A 26,747-nucleotide genomic window follows, 5' to 3' on the forward strand; every position below is an offset into this window, starting at 1 on the left:
GCCTTCTTTCCTATTGTTTCTGGATAAAGTACTTAGCATTTCTTTATTGACTGTAATCTCTTTAACAACCACACCTTCCTTAGCCCCAATTTTACTTGCACTTTACTGGCTAAACTTCAAAATTTTCATATATTTCTTCTCTGTTTTCTTGTCCTTATTATCTGGGTAAATTTGACTAAAAGATGCCAGCAATATCCATTCTATTGCTTGAATGTTGTGTTGCCTTGAAACTTTCTCCACCAGATTAATTCGTATATCTCCTTTAAATTCAGACTCACAGATAGTCTCAGGACATGGGCAAAAAATGTAGCCAAATTCTTTGCCAGGACATAACATGAATGGCTTCTATTTTAATTTCCAGTAAAGGCTCACTCCTCTGAAATCTCATAAGCCCAGTTTTAACTGTTTACACTCTTGTTGGTTTTGAGAGCTCTCACCAGAATTTCCCATTAAGCTCAACTTAAAATACTCTAAAGCTTTTCAGCTTGCATCTCTAACTTTTCATACCCCACCAACCCCCACAAGGTCAGGTTAGTCATAGCAATTACCACCTCTCAGTACTAATTTCTGTTTTAGTCAGTTTTTTTACTACTCTAACCAAAAGACCTGACAAGAACAACATAAAGAAGAAAAAATTTATTTTGGCCCCTGGTTTCAAAGTTTCAGTCCATGGTTGGCAGACTCCCTGGTTCTGGATCAGAGGGGAGGCAGAACATCATGGTTGAAGGGTGTAGAGGGGGGAAGCAGCTTAGAATATGACAATCAGGAAACACAAAGAGCTCTATTTATCAGGGACAAAATATAACCTCAAAGTCATGCTCCCAGCACCTACTTCTGCCAGCCACACCCTGCTGCCTATAGTTATTGCCCAGTTAATTCATATCAGTGGACTAATGCATTGCTAGGTTAAGGCTCGTATAATCCAGTCATTTAACCTCTGCGAATTCTTACACTGTCTCACATATGAACTTTTGTGGAACTCCTTATGTCTAAACCATAACAGAAAGTAACTAGATGGAAACTCACTCAGGTAGTCCTAGAAGTCCTAGATCTTAGAAAAATTAAATTCCAGAGGTGCCATGGATGTAATCCAGTGAACAACGTGATTGAGAAAATGCACTGAAACAAGAAGATACTTTTGGGTGATTGTAGAGATACAGTCTAGGTAATGCCAATTTTAAGAAGCAGGGAACATGTGGGAACCAATTCTTACAAAATAATCTGTCCATCTTTTTGAAAGGCAAAGAACTGAGGAGGTGATTGTAGGACAGAGTTTTACCGGCAGAAGATAAAGATCTTTTATCGAAAGATAGTCAAAACAATTATAAAACATCAGAGAAAATTTTGACATTAAAATAATTAAATAGCACAGGTATTTCTTTCTCTTCTGGATCAATCTAATTCTGACCTAAAAGTAATGGAGGAAGCAAGAAGTCACAGAGATGATGGTGACTCTGTTCCTTCCTCTGCTCCATTGGGGACACTCTCATCCATAAGGAGGGCCTTCAGAAAACAGGTCATGCATTAATTATCATCAACTGACGGTACAACTTGTGGGACAGTGTTCTAAGACACAACTGAAATACTAAAAAGAAAATGGAAAAGAACCAACCAGCTTCTTTCCTTTGGCCCTAAGCAGATACACAGCATCTTATTTTCAGCAGCTCTTATAGAAAAATCGAGTTATAATGGCCTATTGAATAATTAGCATCACTTTTTTTTTTTTTTTTGGTTTTTCTCAGGTAGAATCATCAGTTATAGGATATACACTAACTTTATTTGGACAGCCTTGATGAGTTGGCATAAATTCAACTTTTATGACATTGTGCATGTATTAGGTTTTAAAAATGTATTTATGCCTTCAGGATTCTCTAAAATACCTCTAAATTCCTCTAAATTAAAAATACCTCTAAATTCTGTTTATGATGAATATGGCTTTCGATAATAATCAATAATTAGTTATCATATTTCAATGCATAATCTTTGCAGATTTTATGCCAAATAGTTTTGCAAGGAAGTGGGGTACAACCATATGTAAAAATTTTTTAATTGTGCCAGTATTACTTAAAAATTGTTTATTACTAAACTGCTTTTGGTGACTGGAGGCACAAAATGCTTTGAATACACATGAATGCAGTGGCAATGATTATATGGTAAAATATGGTATTTGAATTTATGTGGAAATTTTCTTGCTAACTTTCAGACCCTTGAAAGTAAGGGCTATGTCTAATTCATTTTCCTTCCTTGGTAACTTTGTGTTTGCACATGGTAGGTGCTCAGAAAGTATTCCTTAGTTAAAAGACTGAATCAACCAATAAATCAAAGATTGAATTAACAATGAGGATCAAAGGCATGCTCTCTGTACCTTAGAACCTTAAAATATAAGTGTGGAAACAAAACGCCACCAAGTGAAGACACGCCCATGGAATAGTGCCAAGCAGGTGGCACGGGTCAGTTCTAGGGAAGGACAGCAGAGAGGCCTCCTGGAGGAAACTCTAGTTCAATCACTGACTCTGAGTTAGAGTTCAATCACTGGAGAAGTTGAAGGCGTATTCCTAACCGGATCATTTTAGAATCCAGTTAGGAACCCTGAGAGGAAGGTGTTCAGGTGGGTTCTCAGGATAGTAGGGATCAGTTTAGCAGAGGAAAGAAAATAAAGGGCAGGACTAGGAAGCCAGAGAGGAGCCTGGAGTGAGACTAGAAGGTCTAGAATGCCAAAGAAAGGGGCTTAGCTTTATCCAGTGGGCAGCAGCGAACTGTGTAGCTATAGAATTCATTCAGTCACCAGAGGCTTGTGGATTCCAGGCAGGATGCTAGGGATCCAAGTTAGGGACACACAGGGACAGCAGTGCCTGACATGGAAGTGCCCCAGGTGTGAATGAAGGTATGGCAGTTAATTCTAGCTACGTCTACCTGGCACCCGGCGCTGCCTTTCAGATTGGACATTGCCCACTGTGCCCAGGCAGAGAAAGAAAACAATAGCAGGATGCAGAAGGGTCCCCGATACTCAGTTCTGGGCACCGCCTCCAGGCAGCTCATCTCACTTCCAATCGCCCAGCATTTTCCCATCAGCCGAAATCCTGACAAACTGGTCACCAGAAAACTACAGTGATGCCAATTAGACCTATTTTCCAAGGGCTCATCAAGAGTCATGCAGAAAATTTCTAAAATGTTCTCGAGTTCTTTAAAAACCATAAGGGAAAGTCGACCTACTCCTAATACTTCATACTTAGGACGTCAGACATCAGTGTTGCCTTTCTTTCCATCAAAATATACAGAAAATAACTATGAGCTCTTTAAATTTAGTAACTGTTAAAATGAACGAAGACCACATGCAGAAATTTTGGTAGCATCAAGAGACAATAAATAACCAATCTAATTTATGGCAATGCAGAGAATTATCAGAGCATTTTCAATGTGGATTATAAGATGCTTGCTTTCCCTAGTGTTTGAGCACAGTGTCTCAACTTTTGAGTAAGAATAAACTATTTCAATTCTACTGTGTTTGCCAAGGAGACACATTAGCCCTCACTGGAAATTTAATTTATCTTACAGTGAACTTTAGGAAGAAGAATCTGTTCAGAATTCAATGTGAGGGTAGGTGGGAGCTTTGCTTCTGCTCAGGGAGCTTGCGAGTTTTTCCCTGCTGAGTTCTTGAGCCTCATCAGCTCAGTAGAGTCATAGGATGTCATGCCCTTGGACTGAAGCCATTTAGAATAATCCAAGCTCAACATGACTCCATAGCTGAGGGGAATGGAAATGGAGGAGCCTGTCTTCATGCGAGGGCTGACAAAGGGAAGTGGCTTTCCCACTTCTGCTGAGGTCTTGTGTTTGAAGTATATTTAAAGTCAGGGGCTTTGTCCTGCTTCTGCTGGTTCAGTTGGACCATTCTGAATGGCCTCACCTGCCCATCCTAACCCAAGGCCTTCAACAAGGACATAAAACCAACTCCCAATGGTGATGGGCTCTTCTCTAAGACTCAGGTTTACAACATGGTTATCCACTCGTAGGGACTTTTATTGGTCTGTATCCTTAGCTCTCCAGCATTTGCCCTACCCAGACCTCAGATTCCACGAGTGACCTCCTGGGACCCCTTGCTCCTTCCTTGCTCTGACCCCTGGTGAAACCTGTACTGTGGGTCTTTCACCTTGACTACCTGGGCTCTCGACTGCTGGCTCAGGCTCACCTCTGGACATAGCTCTCTCCCAAACAGCTGTTGGATTTGTTAGTCTTGACCCAGACTTTGACTTCCTTGCCGGGCTGCTGTCCTCAGACGCCATACAGCTGTATGAACTTATTAAGGAGGGTTGTGAAGTCACTTCCTTGGGAAGTTTCATAAGAGAGGCTGAACAAACTTGCTTAGATAGTATGAGTCTAGCCATGGACTCACAGATTGCCTTATAGTTTTAAGATCCTTACCAACACTGTTGCTACAAACCACCCACTGCTACCCTAGAAACAAAGACTTTCTGTGAGTTACAAGAAATTTCTAAGAACCCCATCTCAGGTTCAATTTCGGACTCCCCATCACACGAGATACGTTAGGTATGTGCAGATATAGGTCTTACCAATGCTGAAAGAAACATGGATCCAAAGCAAAGCCCACAAAAATGAAGGACTTTTACTTCTCCTAGAACCATTAAATATTTCTAGTAAGTAGTCCCAGTTGGCATTCCTTTCACTCTTAGAGGGATTTCTGAACACGTGATGGTATTTTCCTTTAAGTAGTTTTGGCTTGGTTTCTGTTCAAGAGATGGGAAACAGACCTGTCTGAAGTAAGCCTTCCACATACATCCATGTGAAGGAGAGAGATGTCAAACCTTCCATAGATAAACTCTGAGGATAGAAAGATGTACAACGAGAGTTTGTTTGGAAAACAAAGGACAAGATGAATCAATGTCAGACATCAAAGATCAAAGACTGGGAAGACCAGGCCCTCGCGAGGCTGCTCCGCATCAGCCCAGTGTGGGATGCACTGATGTCCTCAAGGCGGGAAGAGGCAGGCAATGGGATCAGCTGAAGGAAGTCCTTTCCCTTTTCCAACATGTCAGCTGAGCATGCAGGGATGCCAGGCCTGAGTCCTACTTTCATGTTGGACATCTTCCATTGTGTCCCGGTAGACAGAAAAAATGGCAGCGTGGAGAAGGGTCCAGGCTCACCCCAGGAGCCATCTCCAGGCAATTCATCTTACTTCCAACTGCCCAGAGCTTTCCTATCAGAGCTGAAATCCTAACCCTGTGGCAGGCAGACAGCCTGAGCTGGGCGTTTCCTTCAGCAGCGTTCATTCCTGGTGTCTTTTCAGGGACCCTGACCCAGAAAGCCACCTCAATTGGTAAGAGGTTAAAAAAACACAAACAAACAGGGGAAACAAACTGGGAGATAAAAAATTCTTGTGCCCTGGGGAACTCAGAAAGGGTATTTGGAGCACAATTCACACTTGGGCCAGCCAGCTCTGTTCTTGCTGATAAGTGGTTTTGAGAAAAACAAATGAATTCATATCTGATAAACCAGCACATTGATAATACCAAATTCCTTTGGCCTTTCTAAAGCTCTATCAGGGAGGAGGGACAGATTAGTTCTCCCTGTGCAAAGGCCACTCGAGGCAATATTTACTGTAGATGATGGAGTGGAATGCTTTTTGGTTTAATTAGTTTCACAGGAATTGTACCAAGTGTCCCTTCCCAGGAATAATTAAGAGATGCCTTTATGTCTCTCTACCTACTGTTAGAATAGCAGTTGATTAAAATATGTCTCAAGAGAGTCCAATCACATGTGGTCTAATCATGAGTAAGAACAGCTCAGTGGATCCCAGGAGAATTTTTATAATTTTCAATGTTTTTGAGGGGCAGACCTAGGGTTGTTCCTTCCATTATGTCCTCACGCATATATACATACAAACATAAAAGCTATTCTCCTTGGTGTCCTCCTCAGGTACCTGGCAACTCAGTGACCTTGACAAAAATGGGTAATAAGAGACTGGGGCAGGATTCTGAGTGCTCTAGGTCAGAGACCAAGTTCTTCTGAATTTGCATCCAGACTGAGCATTCACCATGTCAGTTTTTCTTTGCTACATTAACAGCTAGAACATTAAAAGTCAAAAATCCCTGGAAAACCTAATGCCTATAAGCAAGGCTTACATCAAGTAGAAAGGGAGCGCAATTGAACAATTCTGCATGCCTTCAGAGCAACTGAGGATTCATTTAAACCAAAGATGATGTTTAAGTTGGATTTTAAGATGGATAGGAAACAAGGCAAGCGAAGGTTCTTTTCCAGATATGCCCAGCACAATGGAGACAAATTTAAGTGTTTGTTTACTTCTCATTCATTCATTCACCAGAAATAATTACAAAGGCACCAGAGACATAAGGATGGTTAATATTATAAACTTAGTTGCTGCCATGATACAAAAGCATGCAGTCATCTGGAGCCTTCTGAGGGCTTAACACGCATGACACAGTTTGATCAATACAGTAGAGAGCTAGGAAAGGGGCAAGGGATCGTAGCAGCATGTAGTGGACAGATATGGGAAATCAGGCTCTTCCCCTCTGCCCCTCCTTCAGCCCTTCCTCGTCAAAGGATACAAAGTGGATGTTCTGTTACTGTTTGCACAATAAGCTATTAGCTTACTTCTTAGAGTTCCTTAGAATTTTCTGGTATAATGCTAGTCAAGATATTCAGAACCAAGGTTATAGTTATCCTCCTGCTCTTTCTCTGAGTCCAAATGTATGGATCTTTCTGAAACTGCGGATTCATATTGGTTTCCATTATTCAACACGAGTCTTGGCACATGGCTCTCTCACTTCACACGGCTCTGTGCAGCTGCTTCAGCGTGGTTCTGAGTCCCGCAGAGCAGCCTGCGGGGTCCACGGGGGAATGCAAACATTGCCCCTCTCTCACCTGCGGACACTCCACTTAGGACTGTGGTGGCAGATGCCTCTCTGCATCTTGGTTTCCCTTACTTTTAAATAAGTAGTTCAGGCCAAGTGAACTCTGAGGTCCTGTTTCACCCTTTTACATTCATTATTTCCCTTTTCGTTCATTTTCTAAGAGATAAGTCTTTGAAATCAATGGTGCTTTTGCATCATTAGAGGGCAGACTTCCCTTGGAATAAGAAACGAAGGAGGGTTTTGAGAAATTAAAATATTTGATCTGAAGCACTGGGTTCCGCTCTTGGTGGGTAAGCATCAGGGTGGGGGAGGTGGAGAGGAAAGTGAAGATGATGAAGGAGTCACTCATGGACCCCAGAGCAAGTCACCAAATTCCTTATCACTAGCAGTGTGTGTTGAAGTACGGGTCACATTATGAGATCACAAATCATCTTATTGAATCATAAATTTCATTTTATAATGAAATAATATAGAACAGAATAGGAAATAGCATGCATTCTGAGTAAAATGAAGCAGTGCTTTGTGAAATTTCGTTTCATGTAAACATGAGGGGGTATGTGCACAGAGCACAACATGAAATTTATTTCTAGTAGTACACAGAGGTCGACGTGAAGAAATAGTGAGCTAAAGAACCAGATGTCATTCTTAGGGTTAAATGTTTAAAATAGCCAGGCACAGAGATGCACACCTGTAATCCTGTGGCTTGGGAGGCTGAGGCAGGAGGATCACGAGTTCAAAACCAGTCTCAGCAAAAGCGAGGCACTGAGCAACTCAAAAAGCAACTCACCGAGCATCCTGTCTCTAAATAAATTACAAAATAGGGCTGAGGATGTGGCTCAGTGGTCGAAAATGTTTAAATTATTTTTGCACTAATATAGAAATGGAGTCTAAGATCTGGTTGAAGCAGTCCAAGATATCCACACAGATAAATCAGAGGAATAAGCATTACAGACCTCTTATTCCTGAGGAAATGAAATGTAGTCAATTTCATCCAGACACCAATATCTTCTACCTGGGGACCTTTGGTCCTTTTCTCCTCTTAAGTCCCTTTAAAAATCCTAATAAACTGAACATTGCCTTTGCTGTCAGACTTGACTTCATATCAGAATTCTACCATCCTCTAATAGTGACTTTGGGAAAATTAGCCACTTTCTGTTCAGTTCTCTTATCTTTAAAGTTAGGATAATCGAAACTGGAACAGAGTTATTTTAATGACTAAGTTGGCTAATACATGTTTGGTCTACTCTCTGTCACATAGTACACTCTCAATAAATAAACAATAATTCTCAGGATGGAAAGAAATTTAAATAATTTTCTCCTCCTCCTAACCTAAAAAGTCCAAGTGCAGAACAAGTCACATGAGATCTGAAGAACTACTCTAGAGATGAATCCTGAGCAAGATACAACTTTATCCTCATCCATCCCAGAGAAAATTTTAGTAGGTGAGAACAATTAATTGATGCAGATAGGAAACACTAAAAGTTGATTTCCGCTCATATTCACTCCATCAAGCTGCCTCTTCAATCTGGTTAATGGGGCTATATCGCTTCTGGGCTTCCCAGTTGCAAAACTAAAGAACATGATGTCTCTGTACAGGGTGAGCAAGTGAGTGGTGACTTGGAATCAGTTTCTGCCCTTAAAGGGATTCTGTTTCTCACCTTGTTCTGGGTCACAACACTGAAGGATTGTGTGAAATGTCCTGTTTGCATGCAGTAACTTCCAGAGTTCCCCTGTCCAACGAGCTCCAAACAGGGCATACTGTCATTTTTAACATGAGCATTCAAAAGTCTTTGGTTATTTGTGAAAATCACCAATTGGAGGTGATAAAATTCATGTGACATTTGTGAAATATGGAACATCCCTTTTCTTGAACGTCATCTTGAGTCTTCTCTTGGGGTCAAGAAATCTGAGGGAAACTAGATTTGTTATTTTTGCAGAAACTGAGACCACAGATGGGTATGTGCCTGGTGACTGGATTGATGGATTGTCTAAAACACACAACAGAGTGGAACTTTTGAGTTGAAAGAGAGACCATCTACAATGAGTCCTTCATTTCACAGATGAGGAAACAAAGCCCATAGACATTGGATTATCTGCCCATTATTGTCATTGATTGGTGCATGGCTTAAGACTTGAACTCACACATCCAGTTTCCAAGCCCTGTACTCTTCCCACTGTATAGAGTTCCAACAATGGGTATAAAGTAAAGGCAGTCTTTATAGTTCAAGGTCATGGCAGGACTATTTGGAATTGCCTTCATAAAGCAGGCAGCTAATTCTCACTCTGATCATAGGGCAGAATTTCCAGCAGAGGCAGGAAACTGGGCTTTCTGCCACTCAACATCCTATATTTCTCTTGAAAGCACAAAAAGGTCAGATTTCCTTTCTGAAGGACGTTTGACTATATGTTTCAAATACTTGGTAAATGATCATGACCTTCAACCCAATGACTCCACTCCTAGATTTAACCATAAAAAAAGAATTTGGAAGAAGGGAAAGATTTAGTTACCAGGATGACATGACACTGTTTTTATAACAACAAGATCCTGCACCCAAGAGCATTGTTTAAATGAGCTCTGATATATTTATATGGTAGTTTATTTTATTTCGTAGCCATAAAAATGATGTTGTACGAAAATAGCATCTAATAACCTGGGGAAATGTTCTTGATATATTACTCAGGAAAAGCCTCTTAAAAAAACAGCATGTACAAAATGATTCTAATTTTATAATAAAAACTATATTTATACCTAAGTCTGTTTAAATTAAGGACTCAGATGAAATATTCCTATATATCGAAGGGGAGAGGCGAAATGACTGGCCACTAATATTTTTGTCTTTAGGTTTTGCTGGATTTTCCCAAAATTTGAACATGAGCAGACATTATTTTTGTGAGACTGAAAATATTATTTAAAGCTAAAGCCTGATTTTTTTCCCTCTCAATATTCCTCTGCAATAACCTCAAAAGATGAGGATGTGGAGTAACATTTCAGAGCTTTAGTGATGATCACAATGATAGTATCACCGGGAGGGACATAGTCAGAAGTGTCATGACACATGATAGCCAAAATCCTTGGGTCTATTTTAAGCAACATCAAGCACCAGATTTTTTAAAAATATGATCTCTTCTATGCTGATTTAAGGTTATAATCTCAGTTTTTTAAGGATAAAAGTGTTTATTCAAATAAATCTTCCAATTTTTATCCCAGTTATTTGCAGATGGACTCTATTTAGTTGAATTTTTTTTAAGAACAGGTCCCAGTTAGGTAGCAAAACACCCATGACCCACCTATCCATTCCCACTTTCCACTGGAAAAAAAAAAAAAAAAACCACTTCAGTCATATGATTGAAGAGAAGCAAAGTCAAATATGTCACATGTTTTGGCACTGCATAAAAATCCCTTATTCATTTAATTTGAAAAGCATCTGAGCTTAGACATGTGAGTTCAAGTTATGCCATGTCATGCAAACGGGAAACTAACCCTGGAGTATCTTTACATTTATTTTCCTAGTACCATGCAAGATACTTAGTGGAATGAATTAACAGCTGGCACGTGTCGCCTGGAGGGCTTGCCATTCAAATACATGTTGGGGGCTTATATCTGCTATGGCACTAAAGTCGGGGACGCAAGTTAGTTGGTGACTGGGAAGTTATAAGCCAAAAATAAATGTTATTTAAAAATGCATCACTGTATACTCTGGGACCAATCCCGTAACTACATCAAACTCAATTAGTAATAATGAAGCTAGACAAGAGTAATTTATCATCAAAAGGTAAGAATTATAGCCATCAAAACTATTCAACTGAGATAAAAGTAATAGAATTCTAAATATCTGTACATTTCCCTTTGCTATAGGGTGTGGGCACTGCTGATGAGAATCTCTAGTTTTTGTTCAATATGGGATTGGCATCCTCAGTAAGACCCAGTACAAGTCTGCTCTTGATTTACGAATAGGAAGTTTGCATTGCTTGTCATGCATTACTTAGCAGATTAGTGCTAAGTGCCTCACTGTAAAATCTGCAGACTTGGCACTCTCACCTGCCTGTAAGAATTTAGGAAATGCCTCTCCTTTTAGAACATTGTTTGAGGGTCTCCACGCTGCCAGGTTCACCCTTTCCATCACATGAGGTCAGGGGATTCTAATCCTAAGCGGGGAAAGGAGGAGTAAGAGCCTCATCCGTTGGGTCACCAGGGCCCTGAGCACCCCGGGGTGCAGGCAGACCTCTTAGGCTGCATGTGAAGAAGGTTACACAGCTACGAAGCTTTCCCTGGTTTCTCTTCGCTCTGTTCTGATTTTCCGCCTCTCTCCTGCTCAAATCTAAGCAGTGACAGAAACAGAAGAGAGCTCTGGACGCCACCCTGTTCCAGTGCTTTTGTCTCTCTGAAGGTGATTTTTCATTTGCTGGGTTCTTTTCTAACTCATCGCTTGTCTCCAGGACTGGCTTCCTCTTCACGCCCTACATAGCCCAATTCCACAGAAACAAGGGGAGCTTCAGGATTTTAAAACAGAAGTAGGTTGGAGCCTCGGAATAGCCTTCACCTTCAGGGAACTGGTGATTACAAGACAATTCCTAACTAGCCCCGGGGAGAAACCTCGGAATCCTAACCACTAGACATGATTGGAGGTTTTAAGAATCAGCTGGGCTTGATGTAATCGGGTAGAGGACGCGAATTCCAACATCTGAAGGAGCTTTGCATGGCCTTGAAGGTTAACAGTGGCTTGGCTTGTCCCATGTCATCTGACCCTGATGATTTACATGTCTCCCACCCCAGGAGAGGCTGATGGCAAAGGAGCAGTGGCCCGGAGGCCTCGTGATCCTATGGGCAACAAGAGGACAGCGGCGGAGGCCCTGTCTCCGAGCTAGTTAGGGATACCAGGCTGGAGGACGCCCCCGTCACTCCTGCATTCTGCAGGCTTCCACAATCGCCAGGGCTGCCCAGGCAGAAGGAGCTGGGCTGGCACCAGTGGATGTTGGAGAGCTTTGTCTTTTCATTTTAAATTTGTTATTTGTTCTAATTAGTTACACATGACAGTATAATGCACTTTGATACATCATATGTAATGGAGTATAATTTCTCATTCTTCTGGTTGTACGTGATGTAGAATCCCATTGGTTGTATAGTTATATATGTACACAGGATGACAATGTCTGGCTCATTCTACTATCCTTCCTATCCCCATACACCTCTCCTCCCTTCAATTTCCTCTACCTAAAATAACTATTCTTTCCTAGCCCCCATCCCCACTGTGAATTAGCATCCACAAATTGGAGAAAACATTCAGCCTTTGGTTTTGGGGAATTGGCTTATTTTGCTTAACATAATATTCTCTAGTTCCATTCATTTACCAGCAAGTGCCATAATTTCATTCTTTAAGGCTGACTAATATTCTACCGTGTATATATCACTTTTTTAAATCCATTCATCTGTTGAAGGGCACCTAGGTTGGTTCCATAATTTAGCTATTGTAAGTTGAACTGCTATAAACATGGATGTGGCTGCATCACTGTAATATGCTGATTTTAAGTCCTTTGGGTATAAACCGAGAAGTGGAGTAACTGGGTCAAATGGTGGTTCCATTCCAAGTTTTCTGAGGATTCTCCATACTGCTTTCCATAATGGTTGCACCAATTTGCATTCCCACCAGCAATGTATGAGTGGACCTTTATCCCCACATCCTCACCAACATTTATTGTTGTTTGTATTCCAGATAATTGCCAGTCTGGGGTGAGATGAAATCTTAGAGTAGTTTTGATTTGCATTTCTCTAATTGCTAGAGATGTTTTGTCCCCTTCCTCCACCTGCCTTCTCTGCTCCATGTGACCTCTTGGAGGTCCTCCAGGTTTCTCAACCCCCTTCCTGCCCGAGTGTGCTCTCAGGGAAGGTGTTGATCTTTGCCTGACATCTGAGCAGAGATGAACTGACCACTATTGTAAATGGAATTATCACTTTCATGTTTACCCCGAAGGGCACAGAGAGAGAGGTTTCTGGAGAGGCTGGAGTGAATACTTTCGGTGGAGGGGACTCCCCCAGACTCCTTGAAATCACAAGATTGCTGCTTTCTTGAATAAGGTTGACTCTAGGGCGAATGGTGGAAAGGTTGGAATATAAATTAGAAACCATCACTGGCTGTCTCCAACTGTCTGTTGAAAACTTCCAACAAAGATCTCTGTTGTTTATTTTTCCAGAGAAGAAACTGGGTTAATCCAGAATTCCTTTTGCCATATATTTACATACACTGTCCTGATGATAAGAATGTAGCTGGGTAAGTTGCCTAAATGAGCTGTTCCTCAGTTTTCCTCATCTATAAAATGGCTACAATACTAATAATATGGTCACGTGTTGCCTAATGAAGTTTAAGTCAATTAAGGACCCTGGAGAAACAGTGGGCCACAAGGTCAGAGTGGAGCTGAGGACTTCTTGCTGTACAGTGATAACATAGTCACCTTAATGTCATATGCTATGCATGACTCATGTATTTGTGGTGGTGCTAGTGCCCATCACAGAAAGCACAGTGGTCTAACTATGGGTAGTACGGGATGCCTGATAGGGTACTTCGTGACTGCCCTGGTCTATGCATTTACTGCAGCGTACTTTCTATGGTCACTCTAGAATGGACTTCATCTGAGACTGAGAATATATTTGCCGTATTTCACCAGCAGCCGCCTCACGTCTCAAGTTGACCAGGATGCCTGACTGCGTCAAGAGGCTGCACCAAAGATTGACCCAGGCCATTGGGGTTTTATAAAAGCACCGAGGGCCCTCCCACAGTGACAAAATCACCCGAAAATGCAGTTCTCACAATGCATCTCCACCGTTAGGCAGTGCCTGCCCGCCGTGCCCTCTTACAGGAGATTCTGTGTGATGGAGAGGGTAAGGCGCGCTCCATACAGTGCCTGACAACAGACATTACCCTGGAGTCTACTTACTGCTCACCTCTACAGCTTGAGGTGGAAAGAATTAGGACCCAAGTTTGGAGTGGCGCTAATAAGTGGGGTTTTAACCTTTGTTTTGGAACTAAAAGTATAAAAATTAAGTAGCAGGTCATCTGGTCTCACTTTGGGCATTTGGACACCCAACTGGTAGAGACTCATTTCTTGGAGCCCTTTGGGTTGTGAGATGGTTCTCTTACTCCAGGGGATCATGTGGGGTCATGGTTGCATTTAATTTTTTGTTTTGGTTTGGAATGTACCCATAGAGGTTATTTTGGGTTTGTACAATATTGTCCACTGTACCAAACCAATAATGAAATTTTCCCTCAGTACACAGTAGTTTATTTTTTATTTTATTTTTTAAATTTTAATTTATTTTAATTGTAAACAAATGGGATACATGTTGTTTCTGTTTGTACATGGAGTAAAGGCATACCATTTGCGTAATCATACATTTACATAGGATAATGGTGTTTGATTTATTCTGTTATTTTTTACATCCCCCCACCCCTCTCACCCCTCTTTTCCCTCTATACAGTCCCTCCTTCCTCCATTCTTGCCCCCCTCCCACCCCCTTTTAAGTGTCATCATCCACTTATCAGTGAGATCATTTGTCCTTTGGTTTTTTGAGATTGGCTTATCTCACTTAGCATGATATTCTCCAATTTCATCCATTTGCCTGCAAATGCCATAATTTTATTATTCTTTATAGCTGAGTAATATTCCATTGTGTATATACATATATATACACACACAATGTATATATATATATATATATATATATATATATATATATATATATATATCACAGTTTCTTTATCCATTCATCAATTGAAGGACATCTAGGTTGATTCCACAGTCTGGCTATTGTGAATGGAGCAGCTATGAACATTGATGTGGCTGTATCTCTGTAGTATGCTGATTTTAAGTCCTTTGGGTATAGGCCGAGGAGTGGGATAGCTGGGTCAAATGGTGGTTCCATTCCAAGTTTTCTAAGGAATCTCCACACTGCTTTCCAGAGTGGCTGCACTAATTTGCAACCCCACCAGCAATGTATGAATCTACCTTTTTCCGCACATCCTCGCCAACACCTATTGTTGCTTGCATTCTTGATAATCGCCATTCTAATTGGGGTGAGATGGAATCTTAGTGTAGTTTTGATTTGCATTTCTCTTATTACTAAAGTGGCGAACATTTTTTCGTATGTTTGCTGATTGCTTGTAGATCTTCTGTGAAGCGTCTGTTCATATTCTTAGCCCATTTGTTGATTGGGTTATTCGTATTCTTGAGTACACAGTACTTTAAAAAGAAAGGAATGGGAGGAAGAGAGGACACAAAGAAGAAGAGAGGGAGAAGACTAAGGGGAAAGATGGAGGAAAGAAAGTGAAAGGAAAACAGATGTCTGAGGACGGGCAGACCAGCCTCTGTTCATGCCGGAGACCCTGTGGGGCCTGGTCACGCTGCTTGGCTGATGGGACCCTAGCTCAGGTCACTCTTTAATGTTGCAAATATGCATTTATGTCTGTCTACCCGGCTAGGTTCAGCTTCCTGGAGTCTCTAGAATCTTCTTTCTTCCCCAGAATCCAGTGCAAGGGTTAAACAGGTATTCATCACCCTGGTAGCTAGTTACTTAAGTAACATTTGGTTACAGAGAAAGGACAGGAAGCGCAGAAGTGAGGGTTTGTTCTAGGGATATCATGTTACTAGCAGCATGAGGGTTAAGTGGCATCCTGGAGGAGCAACCAGAATGCGGGCACCTCCTGGGACTCAGGACAGCCCTGTATGCGCATGCGCGCCGATTTCTTGTGGCTGCAGCGCACAGCTCTGGTGTCTATTTTAAACAGCAAATTCCAGTGCTACCAACACCTGTCCACAGCCGTTCTTTGCTTCCTCTGACCAAGCAGGTGAAATGGGCTGCGAGGGTTGTGATGTGGTGGGAAGGGACCTGCCAGTCTATTCCACCCAGCGCTGGGAAGCCCACGATCTCGCCAGCGCTGCCCACAGAACACGTGATCAGCAGAGCTTCCGGGCCGCAGGGAGCTTTCCTGAATTGCTGGTGCCATGGGATTATACATCAAGAGAGTGAGAATATGAGACAAGGTTAAAGTAAAAATGCTCACTCCTGAAACAAAGCATGACTCGATATGGTCGTGCCTGGAACGGTGCAAGGTTGCATCTCAAAGGAGCCAGCGAATACTCCCATTCTGCAGCCCTGCTCACTCCACCTGTGGTTACAACCGGCTCTCACACCCAGTAAATCTCTAAGCAACAGAAGACTGTTACTGGTGAGGAAAGGGCAGAAATATTCACCTCAAGAGAAAAGTAGCTCCCTAAAGCACCAATCAGAGCTGGTCTGAGTCAGCTGGTTGGACCTATTTATTTTATTTTATGATTTTACATTTTATTTTATTCCTTATTTATTTATTTTGGTACTGGGAATTGAACCCAAGGGTGCTTTACCACTGAGCTACATCCCAGTCCTTTACTTTTTTTTTTGAGACAGGTTCTAAATGGCCCAGGATGGCCTCAAACTTGTGATCCTCCTGCAGAGTCATTGGGCACTGTGATTACAGGTGTGCACCACTGTGCCCTGCTTGTTATTTTATTTTATATCGGCTTTCTGGAGAGAAGAAAGCAAAAACCATCCCATAAGGGACGAGATCCCAGAGAAAGGAGGCAGGTTACAAGAGACGGATTGTGAGATGGATTCTGAAGGTAACAGCTCAGAGCTGAAGTGCTGTTTTGATGAGTAAAACAACTTCTACTTCTCCTTTGAGAATCTGTGTCCTCCTTGTCCTGGATCCTGCCTCTTTGTGAGGGAGAGAGGAGCGGTCATCACAGGAAGTCACCCTGACTGCTTACCGCCTCCTTTTACCCAGGCTACATTCTCTCTCCCCCAGCTTCCTGGGAAGTTGCTGTCCCAGCACCTGCCTCCCTGGTTAAGTCAGCTCCCTCTCATGGAAACACGTCAGTCTTCCCAAGCTTGGGACCCACTGATGCATCTTTATCCCTTCAGATCCCAGTCCCTGGTATGTTGAAGAAATATTTTTTGCAAAGGGTCATATAATTTCCTCTGATAAAGCACAGTAAAGAAAATCATTTTGCCATGTATCTGATTAGTTAAGAATCCTCAAACTAGAACTTTGTAGAACGAACTTTCTAATTTTGTGACTATTCAGTGTAAATGGCAATCCTTGATATAGACAGAACAAGAAAGACTGAAGCTTGGGCCAGGACCTGTAGTGGATGCTGTAGTCTAGATCTTCAATGTCCCTTCAAGGCTCCAGTGTTAAAGTCTTGGCTGCCAGCTTGTGGTGCTGTTGGGTGGTGGTGGGATCTTTAAGAGGTGGAGCCTACTTGGAGGAAGTGAAGTCATTAGGGGTGTGCCCTTGAACGGGATATTGAAACCTGGGTCCCTTTCTATTTATTTTTGCTTCCCAGCCTCCACAAGGTGAACGGGTTTCCCTTGCCACATGTTCCTGCTATGACATCCTGTGCTGCCACAAGTTCAAAGCAACAGGATTGCATGAGCATGAACTGAAACCTCTGAAACCACAAACCAAAATAAACCTTTCTTCCTTTTAAGCTGATTCTCTTAGGCATTTTGTCACAGTAACAGAAAGCTGACTGATAGAGTGAATATGATACACCAGAAGTCAGTGTTATTGTGGCTTAGTATATTTCTCCCTTCTTAGCATGAGGTTTGAAGTTAGTCAAAAAATCAATACTTCCTCAAAACTCCCAATAAGCTGTACTTGGCATTGACAGCTCTGGTTAGAAATGAGCTGCAAGGGAACCCAATTCTTAATAATGTCAGAGCAAAATGGGAAGTGGATGCTTTAGTAACACAGAGGTCTCAAAACCAAAATTTATCCTGGTTAAAGAGAGTTCTTTAACCTTCTGAGGATCCATTCTTCTTCATTCAGCTTTCCTGACAAGTTGTCATAAAATCATTATGGTGGGAACAAGTATTCCTATTAGCTCTTTGGTAGCCATAACAATTACAGTACCAGCAAACCTCTAGAGTGGGTCGTTTTCCTTAATACTACACCCCCAGGGTAGCTCTTGTTTCAAGTGGTTTAAAATGAATGGGGGGCGGGAAGGATGAGCACAGACAGAACGTGTCTTCCTCCCGCTCTCTCATGCTTCCTCCTGACCCCAGCACCTCTGCATCATCTTCCTGCTGGGGACCCTCCCACTGTGCATTCCTGAATTCTTCTTCTTATTGATGCCTGGAGGCCTCTGTTCTGCTGAGAATGGCATGTGAAAATGACCGCTTGGTGGGACCGCTCCCCATTGTTAGGGAGACAATAAAAGGATGTCTGATAAGCATCTCACCCCAGATTTTTCTCCAGCCAAAGCACATTGTCGGCACAATTTTCCAAATTTGCATTCTACCTGTGGCTCCACAGAGCTAACCAAGACTCCTTGCCAAGAGAGGACATTGTTCCTTCACTTGTAGGGGCCACAGGCACTTACCGGGTTGTTTAGGCATTGTCTTAGAGCTGGCTGATTCTCACACTCGTGGCAGGCAACTATAAATCTCTGGTTGTGTAAAGGACTTTTGAACTTTCTCAGTGTTTCGGGAAAACCCATTGGATTGAGAAGTATGTGGACAGGTACAATCCAGTCCCTGTTCCAGAAAGGGTTAGGCTTAAATAAACATGGAAGAAACGAGAACATTTTTTAAAAGGTAGACTGGAAATGATGCTTTATTTTATGGAAAAGTCACTAAAGGGAATTTTCTCAGGCTCTGATGTCTCAGCCACGCTCTTTCATTGGAGGTATTCGACAGAGGCTTAATGCCTATTTTCAAGAATATTTTAGAAGGTTATGTTCATGTGAGTTGGAAACTACATTAGATGGCTTTTTAAGGCCAACTGCAACATCTAAATTTTCTGTGACTCCTTTAAACTAGAGCTTCCCTCTATATTTAACAAATCTGCAAGATCTGGTGACTGAAACAAAGCTCTCATTTATAGTGCTCTGATTATTAGAAAATTAATTTTTAAATATCAAATGGGCACAGGTGATTTGGAAGTTCAGATCAAGAGAACATTCTAGATGATGAGACTAGGAAGATTCCATTAAAGAAGTGAGACTAAAGTCTTCTCTGAAAAAAAAATATTTACCCATTTTGCCTATGGCTTCTATTTAATCACATATCCCAGGATGATCAGAAATCAACCTAGAATAATAGTGCCAATTGGTGCTTCTTAAGTTTCTCAGAGAAACAGAAGTGAGCAAAAACGTGGAGGATGATCCAGAAGGCAATGTGCAGGACAGCTAGAACCTTGAAAGGGAGCCACCCTGGGGAGAGGTGGTTGATGGACAACCTGCGTCATTGAGAGTCTTGATAATGATTGACTTAATTACATTCATACCCTTTAAGCTTAAGTATTTTCAAGCTAATAGTTACCAAAGTAAGAAGAAACAGCAAGAGGAAAATTAATGCCTTAGAAATTCTACAAGGGACGGTGATGGCAACATTTTGACACTTGTTGAGAACAGCTAGTGTGGGTCTAATACATTGTGAGCAGTAAAAAAGAATTTCAGGGATTGGACTGCAAGTCTGCATTTTCTAACATTGGGTAGACATTAAATTCCTCCATTCTCTGTTCACCCTATGTACCGTATTTTTGATTAACAAAATCAATTCCAGTGACCCTTAAATAACCCAGATTCAGTGACATACATGACTCCGATTCTGTTGAAATTAAATGGATGAAAAAAAAATTCTACTCAGCCTCTTGTTTGGATTGTAAAGTGTCTTCTCTAGGTCGCTTGTAAATGTTTTTGGTAGAAGATTCCTTTTATTTAAAATGTTTGTACGAGAATACACTTTTGTTTAGAAACCAAATATCTGTTAAAATTTGGTTTTCTCATAAAATATGATTTTTACTTGAATTGCTATTCATTTTAAAATTAGAATAAAAAAGACACACTTCCCATTTTCTTTATTCCGTAAGTAACTAGGTTTTGATGGCTTTTTTTTTTTTTGTCCTGATTTGTTGTTGTTGTTGTTGAGGCAGAAGGAAGCAAAAATCAATGTATAATAAGTACCCAGCTACTTGAGGAAAATTAAGGAGTTTATAGTGATTTCAAGTGCAAGGACTCAACCTATTGCTAATGGCTCTTTTGTATATAAAGAAATGAGGCTTGGTGCAGTTCTTCTAAACACTTCCTGTCTTGCTACAGAAAAGGCTTCCACAGGTGAACCAATTAATCATTGATATCTAACTTATTAGTCAGAGTACAATATTTAGGGTAAGAGATCCATAATTGGGAACCAGGGAAATATGGGTAGTGTTCAGGAGAAGTAGGACCTAATTTGATCTTTGAGATGAGCTTCATTCTGAATAAGAGCAAGGTCAACAGATACTGGAAAAAGACTATTCATGGGCCAGTAAAACAACAGCAACAAAATAGTTGTTTGATTAAACCAAGAAACAGAAAGCGACATTAAAAGCAAGCAAGCAAAATCCCTTGCAGAGGTGCTCTTGTGGAAGAGTGGGCAGAGGGAGCTAAGGAGTGGTCAGCTGAGGGTGGGCCCTGAGATGTTGGCAGAAGACTGCACTGGAGAGGTTGGCTCTGGACTGAGGCACCCTGGGGGAAGCCCAAGTTGTCTTTATTTCTAAAAGACATTCAGAGCAAAAATGCCAGCCGGTCATCTGGAACTTGACAGCCTGCTTTCCTGACTTATGGTAAAGCAGGCTTTTGCTTTGAGCTCTCATTTTTCATTGCACATATCATGTACTTATTACTAAGATGTAGCAGCTATTTGGGATGATCACTAAGAGCAGAGGGTCAGATGGGGTTGAAGTCCAGGCTTGCCATGCATCCCCCAGAGGAATTTATTTTATTGGCCCACTTCCCAGTTTCCTCATACAAAGTGAGGATGATGGAGATAATAACACCCTCCTCATAAACTAAATGTGTAAATAGAACATATTTAGATTTGCATGTGTATTTATATCTAGCTGCTATATTTTGGATATAAAATGCCCTCTTGTTAAAGTCTTGGTCCTCAGTGTGTTGCGTTGCTATTAGGAAGTTGTGGAGCGTTTAGGAGTTTGGGGTCATGAAGCTGTGCCCTCAAAGGGAATTTTGGAACTCCACTGCCTTCCACTTTCTCCTTTCTTCATTCCTGGCAATGAGGTGACGTTGGACCCATGTGCTGCTGCCATGATGTTCTGCCTTGCCACAGGCCCAAAGGACTAAGAACAGGACCATGGACCCAAACCTCCAAAACCGTGAGTCCTAATAACCCTTTTCACTTTTTAAGTTAATTACCTCAGGTGTTTGTTACAGTAACTGAAAGCTGACTCAACACAGTAGTTTTTAGAATAATAGCATCGAAGAAGCAATCAATTGCTATCAACTATGACTATTTTATGGTAGCAAAATTGGTCCTAATTTTATGTCATAACTAAATGCTTAACATTTGTTGTATATACAAAGAACACTATAAATTGTAGGTCTTAGGTTTAAAAAAAATAGGTTTAAGAACCATTGAGCCAAAAATAGGAAGTAATTATAATTTTTGTTCAAAAAGTGTTGTGGGGAAAATGAGTTTTCAGGAACATGAGTTTGCTTTAATCTCTTTTCCATTTCTCCTCATGGTGTACATTTTACCTGAACAATCTTATCCAGCCCCATGACTTCACTTACATATAATATTTCTTATCTGCTGACCTCCCAATTCCAATACAAATCTGACCTTTGTCTCTAGTTTCTAGCCCATATATCTGGTGACCTACTAGAAATCTGCTAGTTTTTAAGGAACTTAGTTGCTTTGGTTCAAATCTATCACATGGATAATTCTAATACACTGGTTTTCTTTTATTTCCTTTCCTTTCTTTTCTTTTTCTTTTACTTTTTTTTTTTTTTTTTTTTTTTTTTTTCAGTGCTAGGGATAGAACCCAGAATCACACACATGCTAGGCAAATGATCTACCACTGAGTCTCATCCCCTGCCACTGGTTTTCAGAATGTGATCCTTTAGCAACATCACCAGAGATGTTAGAATGGAGATTCTTAAAACTTACCCCAGTCCTGTTGAGTCAGAAACTCAGAGCAAAGGAGAGCCCAACAATCTGTGTGCGGGGGGATTTTTTTTTATTGCAAGATTATTATTATTATTATTATTATTATTATTATTTATAGCAAAAGCCAAGTCATGATTATACAATAAGGACATGTGTCCATAATAAAGAGATTGATGGATTTACTGACTTTTAAAAGCATGACTCTCTTCTCTTTCATTTTTAGACTCACTCATTTTGCCCACAGACAATATCTTATCTTGGTTTTTCTGCTGTGTTTTTTCTTATTTCATAATCGACTATATTTTGGTCAGTTTTTTTAAAGTAATAGTGGCTGTGGTCTTTTGCCGCTTTCTTCTTGCTATGATACACCATTTTTCTTACGAGGATTTCAAAGGGTGTGGAAAGCCGCTCTCTAAACTGGATAGTGGAACATGTTTAACCATGATTGGGCTATTGCTGAAATAATACCTAAGGCAACTGTTTTCTGGATAAAGTGATTTAGCTGGCAGTGTGTTTGTGAAATATGAGAGTGAAAATCTTTTATATATATATATATATATTTTAACATATATTTTAATATACTTAAAATTTATTTTTAAAAGCCTTGCAGGTGATTCTGGTGCATTATGTGAGAACTACTGTTCTAAAAATAAGGCTAACCCTGGTTCTAGATGTGCTGTGTGACTCCCTCAGCTTCCCATGAAGTTTTTAAGTAGAAAACATCACTGTGGTGAACTAAAGTGAGCTTGCATGGGAAGGGACCAGACTCCTAGGACCAGGAGCACCTACCTGGTAACTGATGAACGGCGCGGATGAAGGCCTCACCCGGGGGCAGGACAGTGGGGCACATTACAGCTAAACACTGTTCACAGTCCTGTTCTCTCAAGTACATGGCCATTAGCTTCCTCTCCCTTGTATTCTTAAAGAGTTTCAATATTTTTAGTGAGATTTTTGAAAAATTATAGAATTATGATCATAAATCCTTTCAAGAGGTTGAAAAAGTTGATTTTAAAAGTTAAAATAATTTGCTTAGACTTTCTAAATCATGAGCCTTTGTGTCCCTTCAAAACAACTTTCAGTCTCCAAAAAATTGGCTGGGCAGATTAGATGAGGAGATTATTTATATAATATTTATATAATGAGGAAAACTGGAGTTTTTCCAAGTATATCTTAAAATATTTGAAAAGTAGTGTTAGATGAGAATTAGGTTGTTAGATGAAATTGGGCTTTTAAAAATATTTTTATTTTTATACTGTTAAATTAAAACTTAGGATCACAAGTATTCTGAAAGATCCTGTTTTCTGAGTCTTGATCCTTTTAGATGCCCATCTTTGCAAGTCATCTGCCAAATGATTTTCTGTTTGTAACAGAAACATAAGAACTTAAAAACTTATTTTACTTAATGCAGGTTTTAATTGGGATAGGTAGACTATCTTTTAAGATGATAGTACAGAATATGGAGAATTTGAATTAAATTATACTTTGTTTTCTGATAATTAGAGGAAAGAGGAATAATAATAATCTAATTATTTTACAATAATTAGAGGAAAGAGAAAGTTAGCTTAAGATAAATTTAGTATGATTAATTTTACAGAAGCATTAATCCTAGGACATTTAGAAATTTGAAGGAAATTATATAACTGGTTGTTTTATTTCCTCTTTTCTTTCTTTATTTTTAATTTATTTTCTTAACTGTGACTCATGTACTTTGCTTGGTATTAGCTGTAAAACTGAGTAAGACACTGTTCCTGCTTTCAAAGAATTCATCCTCAGGGTGGAGGGGGTAAGACTATAAAATAATGAATGCAACATAAAAAGTATAATTTTAGGTGTTTTTTCAGATTATTGTGGTGACAGTATTATAGAGAGCATTGATTGATTTCATAACGTGTTCACAGAGCTATTGAAAAAATGGTGTAGAAGTTTCACGTTTCTTGATATTAAAAATATATATAATCTTCATTGAAAGTATAATCAAATATGCAAGGGTCATCAGGAATTTCACGAAAACCAACAGCAAGAGTAAGTATCAATAAAAATTACTGGTACAAATGATAAATAATAGACTGAATAGAAGAAAAAATTGAATTTATTGTTCACATTCTATCCTTGGAGTGAGTGGAGATACTACTACATTTATGAAATAAAAATATAGTGCCAAGATGAAAAAGAGCATTCAGAAAAGATTTTGAATTCTTGACAAGTAAAATGTGATTATTAAATTAAAATAAAAGTTAAAAGAAGGTCTGGGAGAGAGAGGAAGATAAAGATATGCAAAATTGAGAAAAGCAATTTCAGAAATGTGTGAACTTAGAAGGATTCTATCTGTGTTGTAAAAATTACAAGAGAATGAAATTCAGAAAACAAGAGAAGACAAAGGCCTGGAATTGAAGAGAAAGGGAACTTATTCAGGTGTTCAAAAGAATTACAGGGTATCTACTATGCAGTTCACAAAGAACACATTAAATCAAATTTGACGTGATTTCTATTGCTCTGAAAAAAGTAATTTCAAAATTTAACATTTTATATTTAGCTACGTGTAATTAAGAAATTAGACTTGGACTGACTCATTCATTTAAGTGACTCTTTATTTTCTTCAAAAAAAAAAAAAAAAAAAAGACCAAAATCTTAATAAAGGAAAAAACTAAATATTTATAAACTAATAACATAAATGTGAAGCAAACAAAATTTGTATGTTTTTGAGGAATTTGTGTGTGAAAAAGTCTCATGATTCAAAAGAAAAGAGGTTTTGTTTATTCTTATTCTTTTAACATTTTTTAAAATTTCAGTGGCACAGACTTAGAGACATGGAATTTATTTTCTCTCCAATCATACTAGTTCAACTTATAGTAAACAATATTTTCAGCCATCAAAACAATCTATATGCTTTTTTTTTAATCAGTTTTCTTTTTTATGGGTCCCGCTTTTAAATAGAAACACTTAATCTTGTCTGTAAATTCTTTCAATAGATTAACAATGGTTATTTTAAAGTTGGTGTATGATAAGGGTTTCCGGATCCCTGTGGATTTGTTTCTATTGTGTTTTTCAATCTTATTACTTCTTTTCCTCCTCCTCTTCCTCCTTTCTCTCCTTTTCTTCTTTTTTTTAATTAAAAATCATAAATTTACATAGGGCAATGTTGTTTCATTCTGTTATTTTTTTCCCTTTCCCCCCCACCCCTCCCACCCCTCTTTTCCTTCCATTACATACAGTCCTTCCTTTTCCTTTTCCTTCCATACAGTCCTTCCTTCCTCCATTCTTACCACCCTCCTTATCCCTAACCCTAAACCTAACCCTAACCCTAACATTAACCCCTCCTATCCCCCATTATATGTCCTCATCCGCTTATCAGTGAGATCATTCGTCCTTTAGTTTTTTGAGATTGGCTTATCTCACTTAGCATGATATCCTCCAATTTCATCCATTTGCCTGCAAATGCCATAATTTTATCATTCTTCATGGCAGAGTAATATTCCATTGTATATATATGCCACAGTTTATCTATTCATCAACTGAAGGGCATCTAGGTTGGTTCCACAATCTGGCTATGGTGATTTGAGCAGCTATGAACATTGATGTGGCTGTGTCTCTGTAGTAAGCTGATTTTAAGTCACTTGGGTATAGGCCAAGGAGTGAACACAAGCAACAATAGGTGTTGGCGAGGATGTGGGGAAAAAGGTACACTCATACATTGCTGGTGGGGTTGCAAATTAGTACAGCCACTCTGGAAAGCAGTATGGAGATTCCTCAGAAAGCTTGGAATGGAACCACCATTTGACCCAGCTATCCCTCTCCTTTTCTTCTTGAATCATTTATTGCCTCCTCAATATCTAATTATTCTTTCTTGAGTACTGAACATTGTTTATGAAAACTTGAAGAATTAATTTGAGTCTTAGGATAATGCTGTATTTCCCAAGATAGGATTTATGTGTGTTTTTAAGGGATTGAAATCTTTCCAGTGCTGGGTTTCAGTTTCATGCGATTCCTGGGTCATTATTTTTCCTAGCATATAGCTCCTCAGAGTCCTCGAAGTATCAGTGACTTCCTAAGACCTATTCAGCTTGCAAGACCTGAGCTCTAAGTTTTATCTCAGAACTTCTTTAGACCTGAAAAATCTAGTTCATCTTCTCAGCAATCTAGGCTTGAATTAGAAGCTACCACCAAGGGCAAAGCAGGCCCAGATTCGCTCCTTGGGTCTCAATGACTAAGATGACGTTATTGGAAGTAGAGCTTCCCTTTGGGGGCTTCCAGTTAAGAGAAAATATTCTACAAAAATCATAAAATCTTATATATCTTCAGTACAAACAACAAAGCTTGATAATGTAGAAGTAATGACTTCTGTGAAAGAATTAAAAAGAGGGAGAGGGAAAAAAAAATGAATAATCATGCTTCCTCACCCCTGGGGTCTATGTGTAAAAAAAGTGGTCACTTTGAGTAGAGGGAATGGTTTGAAGGAGGACAGGGCATGTGACATGGCCTGTTTCAGAAATGGCCAACCATTCTGGAGACTGGGACAGCCCAGTGAGATGGATGTGGTAGGCAATGTGGCAGATGAGTGCGGTCAGGGCCTGAGCCGCTAGGTCTCTGGAAGTCCATCACCTAAAATGCACTAGCAAGGGCAATGTGATCTCACAAGAAGAACACAATGAAAAACAGATAATTCTTCCAACATTTGGCAAGCAGAGTCTGTAAGAGGCAGAAAGAAGCTCCTTGTTGGCGTATGAGTTAATTTCAATATGTGATTCAAATTAGATGGGGTAGAGGAATTCTGAAATGTTGATTACTTTGGCACGCGGGTCGTGGAAAGATTCAGTAAGAGTGTTATGGTTTAGGTGTGAGGTAGTCCCTGTAGCGCATATGTGACTGCGCAAGAAGACGTG

The 26,747-nt window shown here is 40.0% G+C and overlaps 1 long non-coding RNA gene across 1 annotated transcript in view; it reads left to right on the forward strand.

The window, feature by feature from the left end:
• LOC306664985 overlaps nucleotides 1-11,747 on the forward strand; it is a 42,671-nt gene extending 30,924 nt beyond the window's left edge. Inside the window, exon 3 of the long non-coding RNA XR_013764883.1 lies at nucleotides 11,662-11,747. This is a non-coding gene — a long non-coding RNA (uncharacterized lncRNA). The remainder of the gene's footprint in view (nucleotides 1-11,661) is intronic.
• Nucleotides 11,748-26,747: the final 15,000 nt, after the last annotated feature.

This window comes from Sciurus vulgaris, assembly GCF_902686455.1.
Source record: "Sciurus vulgaris genome assembly, chromosome: 7".
Classification (NCBI taxonomy): domain Eukaryota; kingdom Metazoa; phylum Chordata; class Mammalia; order Rodentia; family Sciuridae; genus Sciurus; species Sciurus vulgaris.